Source organism: Triturus cristatus, chromosome 1_2, assembly GCF_964204655.1.
Source record: "Triturus cristatus chromosome 1_2, aTriCri1.1, whole genome shotgun sequence".
Taxonomy (NCBI): domain Eukaryota; kingdom Metazoa; phylum Chordata; class Amphibia; order Caudata; family Salamandridae; genus Triturus; species Triturus cristatus.
Genome location: NC_140580.1, coordinates 760,353,839 through 760,363,619, shown reverse-complemented (window position 1 = coordinate 760,363,619; position 9,781 = coordinate 760,353,839).

The following is a 9,781-nucleotide window of genomic DNA, read 5'->3' as shown; positions in this document are numbered from 1 at the left end:
CACTGTGGATTCTTGAAACTAATAGATACACAATCACCTTCAAATTTCTTTTTTAAAGGACCTATCCATCCTACTCTCTGTACGTTGTTTATTTCTGCTGTGCATTCTATCGGATAGTTACAGTTTGCTATCAACCAATGCAGGATCTTATTTTTCAAGGATGAGTGAGTTTCCTCTTGATCATTCCTAAGCCTAGGCACATTCACTAAAATCAATACATAAGCACCACATTCGGGGGGAAGATTGATTCTCGAAGGGATCTGCCTTGAATTATATGGTGGATCGTGTGTTAACCGGGGTTTTTGAGAGTTTGTGATAGTGGATGTTGAATTATTTTGACTCTTTTTTTGTTCTTGAGATGATGTGGTCGTCTTTCCTGGAGTAGTGTTTACCGCCTGAGTACTAGTGGTTGTGCTTGAAGTTGGGCCACTTCCTGTGGTAGAGTTGTTTGTAGGCTTATTTTTGCTCACTAGAATGGATAAGTTTGGTTGCGGTTTTGTTGTACTAGTTACAGTCGATGTAGGTTTTTCTGTCTGTTTTATAGTAGTAGTTTTACCGGTGTTTGGTTTTCCTGCTGTATTAGTAGGTACAATGTCTCTAGTGAGAGTCTTTTTATTAACAGCGATGAGTTCCTCAAGTTTCTTTTCAATTCTAGTCAGTCTAGATTCGATTGGTGAGATGTAAATTGCCAGGAGATTGCCGACGCTTTCTATCAGTTGATCATCTTTTATTAGCTTTACTGATGCGTCAAGGTTATTTACATACTCCTGGACCTTTTCCTGCATGGCTTCAGTTGAAGGGCCAGGTTGTTTAAATGTTCCGTTGGCTATGGGATACTTGATTGTGGTTTTTCTAGATTGAACTTTGAATTTTTTGCGTAATTTACCCACGGAAGGGATACTTATTGTTGGTTGTTGAGTCTGTTTACGAATGGCGCCCTCTTCGGTGGGTCTTATTAGTATGGGACTGTTTGGTTCTATGTTTTCCGGAGTAAGGTTTATGTTTAGATCTGGTGTCTTTTCGAGATCATTGCTCGTGTCAGAGTCGCACTCTATCAGTGGGTCTGTGGCCGATAAATTAATTTCATTAGGAATGGTGTGAATATCAGGCCGTGTTTCTTGCAGGCAGCCTGGTTGTTGTTCATATTGTTTGACAGGAGTTTTTGCCAACAAAATGTCGCCAAGGGAGGAACGTTTAGTTGTTAATAGTTCATATGAGGCCCTACGCTTGGCAGCTTCTAAATCTTGTGAGACTCTTCTTTCAAGGAGAGAGATACTTAAATCAATCGCGTCATGGGTTCTCGTGATAAAGTTGTCAATGGGGCCGATGATGGATGTACTATTTGCAGCAGCAGTTTTGCTTCTACTTCCCCTGGTAGACATTGCGATATAATTGTGGGCCGGGTGTGATGGCAAGCAGTGATAGGTGAAACCAGAGATCTCTCAATCAATCTGATGCAGGGGAACTCAATGTCATACAAGCAGTTTTGACTTAATATACTAAGGAGCGAGGGAGGAATTTTAGACACGTGTAGGTAATAATAGAAAAGTACCTGGAATAACGTAGGGCACAGATGATGATAGAGGGGTGTACCCAACCCAACCTCCTCGACCTCAGAGGGCCTCAGAGGGCCCGCCCTTTGCCCGGGCTTCGCCCGGCGTCCCGCGAGACGGGGATGATGGTTAATTTATGCGCCTCCTGGCGCCGAAATATCGCGGTATGTACCGCTAGGCCTGCTGGGTGTTGTAGTCCTGTGCCTGCACCACGCCCACACTCCGCTCGTCAGCCGGACTCCCGAGATGGCAGAAGGGGTCCCACGGCGAGAGGCGGGAGGCAGGAGGCGGGCGGGCGGGCAGGGTCTTGGAGAGTGTCCCAAGCGGTGTCCCAGGGCAGAAGACAGGCAGTGAAGGATTCAGTTGCAGCGTAGAGCCGGCGCGTTCCACTCTCGCTGAACACGTTAACCAGAAAACAAACAACGGCGTAATCCGAGCCTTTCAGTCGGCTCTCCAAAGAGCGGATGCTCTTACTGCTAGGTCTGTCAATAATTGCGCTCCGCGAGCACCATGAATACCCGCAATGGAGTCAAAACACTAACCGGACCGGGGGCTCACCACGGCGTGTTCTTTGGCCGCTGGTACGGGAGAAGATTGCGAGCACAGAGACGCCCGCAGCGTGCAGCGCACGTCGGGCAGAGGAGAGCTTGGAGACCAAGGAAGCAACAAGAGCTGAATCGAAGAATCAGGAACGGAACTCAGGAGATACGCGTTCAGAGCTCGATTTCAACATGTCTTGCTGGTTAGTCCCCGTTCTTGTTATTGTTATTCAGCGCGCGCTGGTTTCACACTTGCTTTGGAGTGTGAAGACTTTTCCAACAGACCTGCTCTGTATCTGTAAACGGTCATAAATGCGATATTCCCAGAAAAATACAACGTGCTTAACAAAGTCTGAAAACAATTCCTTTCAGCCAGGACTAAACCAGACAAAGCAACTTGATCATCAGTTGAGGGAGGAACTTCCACCCACCAGAGGCTTCTCAAGAGCACACAAAGAACGGTTTCAAACGCTAATACTATGTGCCGCCCCAAAACTTGCGAAGTTCGTAAATCCACCCCCCTTCTGCCCAAGGTGTGGGCTGATAGAAGCGGATGATATCCATATATTCTATGAATGTTTGATAATTAGACCCTTTTGGAGCAGAGTGGAGCGGGCTATAGAGAGTATTTTTAAATTAAAGCTCTGTTTGAATCCAGCTAGAGTTATGTTTGGGCTGGATGCAGAACTCATTATTGAACTAGGGGAGCCACAAGCTGAATTATTTTTGTGTTTTATTCTGGCTGCTCGCAGAGAAATTTGTAAGTCATGGAAGGATCCCAACCCCCCCATTATATGATAATTGGTTACGAGCTACACTTAGAATTGCACGCTTAGAAACACTTTTAACTCTTAAAAAAAAAAACAGTACCATCTGGTAACCATTTATTGAATGGGGAATTGCATTGAGGCTGTAACAACAATGGTCCAATGATTAACACCATGCCTTGGTATAAAAAGGCAGGCCGGGGTGGCCCCAGGCGAAAGCAAGAACTCTGGCTCAGGGCGCTCAGGTTAAGATTGGGCCATAGGAGCTAATTTGCATTCGTTAGTGGTGAGATGAGGCATGAAAAAAAAAAATAATAATACTATGTGCCGCCCCATTGTTGTCTCTCTGCGCCAGGACACAAATGGGATAATATTTTGGGACCAGCGTGGAATCCGGAGCACAGCTGTCTCAACCAGAATCCAGCTAGATCCTCCTCCATTTCAGTACTGGCCAACAAATCCTGGTTTATGCAATTTTGTATCAACAAAATCCATATGCTACACACATGTATGTACAACATCCTAGATTTGAGGAGGTTGGGCTGCAAAATCATTCACCATATAGGGTTCTGCTGCTTCTTGCCGGAGATTCTCACATTAAAATATTTAAAATGTAATTACAAAAATATCTGCATTCTCAAATTCTCTCAAGTTACTCCTATGCCACGAGTTTCAGTGCCCCTACATGCTCTGCGAATGCACTTTTTTAAAATATGTTTACCTATAGAACAGGCTGAAGATCCTGTGGCCTTTTATTCAATTTATTTCAAACTTGTACAGTAAAATGTAAAAATTGGCAATACGTTTTCATCGTTTTCTCAATTGAGAAGTCCTATTGTCCTGTGGGGGCTGATCGGCTCGTTTCTTGGATGTAGTTCAATTCTGAAAGTTCACTGGCAGTCACTGGATTAGTAGAATTTTTCGGACAAGGCTTTTAATACCCTGCGGTAGACTGTCCAACGTTCACAGCTTTGCAGTCTTTGGCTCAGAAGTGTACAGACTTTAAAAGGAAAGCATGTCTTTTAAAAGAACTCCAAATTGAAACGCAACTCATGATAAAATGTAGGTATACAATGAAAGAATATTTTTGGGACTTTTTTTATAGCACTAACCTAGCTATGTAAAGCAGTGAAGCACTTTGTATGCTTATGTGTATGTACTAGAATTTACCTAGATCAAACCTTAGACTGGAAACAGCGGCGAGCTGCACATAGTGGAGAATAATTTTAGATAATGAACATAGAAAGGCATGAAGAGAGTCCATTTCGATTCATACCAATGGACATGAGGAGCCTAGGGGCACCATAACAGGACCATAAAAGAGATGCTCCTTGAAGCGCTGCATTTTATGCTCTGTTGTGGGTGGAAGAGCAAAGCAGTGGTTCTCATCTCTGGAGGGATACTCTTCCAGACCCTTGGTGCCTGGATCAAGAATGTTTGCCGTTTATATCTTCCTTTTTACATCCCTTGAATTTCCAGTTTGGCGATATTATGGTTTGGAGCAGAAGTTCTTTACCTTGGGGCTTATTCAGGCGGTCCGCAACTGAAAAAATAAAATAATAGTAGCAGATTAATAAAAACTATATGGACAAAAAAAGGGAAAATTGAAAATTTTAAAACACTCCATAAATGTGAGGGAATTTGAAATCGGAGGCTAAGTATTAAGTTGGAATCCTTAGCTGGATTTCTAGGAGCAGGACAAATACAGCAAACTGAATCTAGAATGGGCTATTGGTGGCCTCTGCTGAAGCTTTGTTATGTGCCGACAGAACAAGAGCATGCATTAGGAGCAAAAAAGTCAGTAACAGATTCTAGCATATTGCTTCATTGGCTAGAAATAAAAGCCAAATTTTGAAAAGCTCGAACTTTCCCATTGAAATTAAAATTTCGATATTTGTGTATTTTTTTTATTAAGTAAATATTACATTCTTTGTGTTTTATGTTAATGTGTTTCTATAGTTTTGTTTATTATTTTGAGATTCAAATTGTGGAAATTGCTGTGGCTGGGGTGTCCAGCTCCATTTGTGATTCAGAGGGGATCCACAGAAATCCAAAGGTTAAGAACTACTGGCTTAGGGCCATATTATCAAGAACGGCGATACCAATATCGCCGGTTTAGCGGCAGTAAACTGCCACTAAAGCGGTGATAAGGGGCTTGATACTATGCCCTTGTGAATTCTAATAGAAGCCCAGGTTTGATGTCCTTGACACCAGAAACTGGGCTTCTATTGGAATTCACAAGGACATATTATCAAGCCCCTTATCGCCGCCGCTAAACCGGCGATAATGGGATCGCCGTTCTTGATAATATGGCCCTTAGAGTGTTGCGTTGGCCTCATGAGTTGGTGATTTGTTTCAGTCAGGTATGCTGACATCCTGGTAGATAACTTCTTCGCAGATTTAGGCAGCAGGTTTTAATGATGATGCAGGCATCTAGATGAAGCCAGCGTAGGTTTTCTAGGGTGTGGATCATGTCATCCTACTTTTCTCGATCTTCAGTAAGTTAGACTGTAGCATTCGAGATGCCCTTTAGTAGTACCGCGGAGAAGTCAGGGACACCACTGACAATTATGCACCCATTCAGGTGGGAGAGGACAAAGGCTTGTACACTACTTTTAAAATCTGCTTTGGTAAGGTGTTGATTTATAATGTAGAGAAAGGCTACACAGTACCAGGTAACCTGATTTTAAATTTCATTTTGATGTGGGCAAGGTTGCATGTGGTGATGGTTTTGTAAATGCAACTAATTGCAGTGGGACATTCTAGTTTGGTTTTGGTGAATCACTGATGGATTGAGTGATTCACCAGTGATGCCAACAGCTATTTTTGAGCTGTTGGCAACAAGAATTAATTCAGTCTTGGTTGGAGGTCAGTTTCAGATAGGTAGCATGAACCTGATTGAACTACCTTAAGCCGTTGCTTATAAAGATCTTTACAAAGAGTTGTTTGTCTTCAGCGTATTTGGAATTTTGATGCTAGTTAGTAAGGTGTACTTCAAGATTCTACATTAATAGGCTGAAGATCACAGGTGAAGGTTGGCACTCTGCATGCCACCTGTATATGTAGAAATCGGGAGGAATGCATCTAAACAAGTTGATGTTGATTGGAGGAAATTGAGGTGACATTAGTGCTGTGTGGTTTAATCTAATCCCATGCTTACTGATAGCGTGTTTTGAGGGAATAAAGGATAACAGTGTTGAAGGCTGCCAAGAGAAAGATGTGCACCAAAGGCAGTGTTGGTCATTGAGGAACAGGGCCCCATTGAAGATTTTGATGATGATTGCTGTTTCTGTATTGGATGCTGGTCTAAAGCCGAGTTTATAGATGTTTAAAAGAGAGTTGCTGTTGGTTTGACGGATAGATGATACGGCATTGATTGATTGATTGATTGATTGATGTACTTATAGAGCGCAGCTATCACCCTACGGGCATCTTGGCGCTTGCATTGGGAACCCGTCCTGGTTTTTCCCTGTAAGATAACCCATACTGGGCATCCCCAAGGTGAAAGCCAGGCATCCCGCCACGGGGGGCCGTTGTGGAGATTAAGCAGGCTACCGACGGGGAACATGGCAGATCAGAAAAGTAGGCATTTATCCTTTTATCATGTGTAAATAAGGATGCTATGGGGATTCCTAGTGTTGGAAACAGCCCCACTCCCACTCCGCAGGGTGGTGGTGGACCTTCCCAACACAATGGGGTAGCTTGGCTCGAGTGGTCAGGAAACAGGCACAGTGCTAAGCATACAATATACCCATACAATAACCATGCGTGCATCCGTTCCAAAAACGACTCTACACCGTAAAAATTATGAAAATATTCTTTCTTTATCTTTTTCTCTTAGTTGCTGATTGGAAAAATAAATAGGTCAATCACAATATACAAGTTTCAATTAGTGCAGGTCAAATAAATATTGGCTGTTTGATGAAATAAATAGGGGTGATCATAAATAACAGGGCATAAATACAAGGGCAATATATACAGACAATTAAATACTTTGAGGCAATAAATACTGTATCAATAAATATTGTACACCAACAAGTCCTGTGGACCTATAAATATAGTGCAGCAATAAATAGGTAAAAACTCAATAAATACAGTATCCCCAATAAATAATTACAAGTATACAGCAACCCTCATATAATCAGATGACACTTCACTTCTTAAGGGCTGATTTGGCCCAGGCACAGCTTGTAGGGTTGTGGAAGGCTTGAGGGGGGAGGCTACTCCCTGGCTGGGACAAGGCTGAGGCCTAAACTGAGGTAGATCAAAGGGGGGAATACCAATGCCCTGGCTTCCCTTCTCCACACAACCTCTCTAGGTCAGTCCCAGTTCACCCCAGGCACAGTCAGGTGGGTTTCAGCACCTCCCTAGCCCCTTAGAGCAGTCTCTCAGGTCTCCACAGGGCCTTAGGCGCCCTCTACTCCACTTACTGCCCTTTTTCTGATGTTCCGACGCCGCTGGAGTCGGGTCGACGCCGTGAGGCGGTTCCGGTTCGGTCTCGGCGGCCTCGGCACAATGTCAGTTCTTTGACGACGCCGGTAGGCGGTTCCGGTCCGATGTCGGCGGCCTCGGTTCGATCCCTACCTCCGATTCGACGACGTCGGGCAGTCTCTTCACGATGTCGACTTCGGGCGGCTCCGGTCCGATGGCGCTCTCGACTCCGATGACGTCGGCCGGCCTGGCCTCGATGTCGACTTCCGGCGACTCCGGGGTGCGATCCTCACCCCCGACCTCCGGTGCTCCTCCTCTCAGGTTCCGGGCGACTCCGGAGTGCGATCCTCACTCCCGACCTCCGGTTCACCTCTACCTCGGTCTCCGACGACTCCGGAGGGCGGACTTCACTCCTCCGATGACGCCGCTCGCTCGACCTCGGTTCACTTCCTCCTCGACCTCTGGTATTCCTCTCGACCCCCGTCGGCGCCCTCTCACGACCTCAGGCGGCTCCGGGTACGACGTCTGCTACTTCAGTCAGCGCCGCTTCTCCACCTCGGGCTCCAGGTCTTCAGGCTACTCGACGCCGGACTCCAGGGAAACCAGTTCTCAGGTCAGAATCTTGCTGTTTTCTTGGTTCTAAGGCCTGTTCCTGCTGTCCAGGTCCTTAGGATGGTTTTCTTCTGTCTTCTTCCCACACAGGGCTATAGGCTGGGATCCATCAGTAGGGACAAGTATCAAGGGTGGGTTTATGGACCCCACTCCAGGCACAAGTTTCCACCCCTGCTGCTTCACTCCTTCCTCCTTCACTGTTGTGCTCCTCTCTCTTCACCAGTCAGGTGCCAACTGCCAGCTCCAACTGCCAACTGCCTCTCTTGTCCTCCCAACATTCTAAACCGCCTCCAACGGTCACAGGGTTCTGGAAGCTCCTGGAATGTTCTGGAAGGTGCTGGTAGGTTCCAGTGGATGCTGGTGATGTCACAGGTGGCCACCATTTTGTGCTCCAGGCCCTCAGACAGAAGTTTCAGGGGTAGCTAAAATGGCTCCCTGAATCTGTAGCAACACGAAAAAGTCTGGTGGTTCCCAAAAAGGAAAAATTCAAACAGGGTTTGAGGCAAAAGTGGGACAAAATAAATAATGATGAGGAGGGACCACCCAAAGGGCTGACAGGTCTAACACGCGTCCCCCCCAGCTGAAAGTGGGGAGAGCTACCCAACCCCTTGGGAGTTCTCATCACTAAGGCGGAAGTACCTTGAGAGACCGTCTGCATTGGCGTGGTCCACTCCAGGCCGATGTTCCACCTGAAAGTCCATCCCCTGTAGGGAAATAGACCACCTCAACAACTTGGGATTCTCCCCCTTCATTTGCATCAGCCAACGAAGGGGTCTGTGGTCGGTCTGAACGAGGAAGTGCGATCCAAACAGGTATGGCCGCAACTTCTTCAGAGCCCATACCACTGCAAAGGCTTCGCGCTCTATTGCACTCCACTTCTGTTCCCTGGGAAGTAGTCTCCGGGATAGGAAGACCACGGGTTGATCCAGACCCTCTTCGTTGAGTTGCGATAACACTGCCCCAATGCCATGTTCTGATGCATCTGTCTGGACAATGAACTTCTTGGAAAAGTCTGGGGCCCTTAAGACCGGGGCCTCGCACATGGCTTTCTTCAATCTCTCAAAGGCTTGCTGACAAGCCTCCGTCCAGACTACCCGTCGAGGTTGTTTCTTGGACGTGAGCTCCGTGAGAGGGGCTACGATGGTACCGTACCCCTTCACGAAGCGGCGATAGTATCCCGTGAGGCCCAAAAATGCTCGGACCTCAGTCTGTGTCTTGGGGGGTTCCCAGGCCATGATGGCCTCGATCTTCGCCTGGAGGGGTTGCACCGTTCCCCTACCCACCAAGTGTCCAAGGTACACTACCGACCCCTGCCCGATCTGGCACTTGCTGGCCTTGATCGTCAATCCAGCTTGTCTCAGGGCCTGGAGAACAGCTTGCAGGTGACGCAAGTGATCCTCCCAGCTGTTACTGAAGACGGCTATGTCATCCAGATAAGCAGCAGAGAAACTCTCCATTCCGGTGAGGATCTGGTTTACCAGGCGCTGAAACGTGGCAGGTGCGTTCTTGAGCCCAAAGGGCATCACACAGAACTGGTAGTGGCCATTGGGCGTGGAGAAGGCTGACCTTTCCCTTGCTCCATCAGTCAACGAGATCTGCCAGTACCCTGAAGTAAGGTCAAAGGTACTTAGATATTGGGCAGCTCCCAGCCGGTCAATTAATTCATCCGCCCTAGGGATCGGATGTGCATCAGTCTTTGTCACTGAATTCAGTCCCCGGTAGTCCACACAGAACCTCAGTTCTGGTTGGGCCCCCGGTGGTGCAGCTTTCGGTACTAACACCACCGGACTAGACCAGGGGCTGCTAGAAGGTTCAATCACTCCTAGCTCCAGCATCTTAGTGACTTCACTATGAATGCTGGCCTTCACCTTGTCTGACA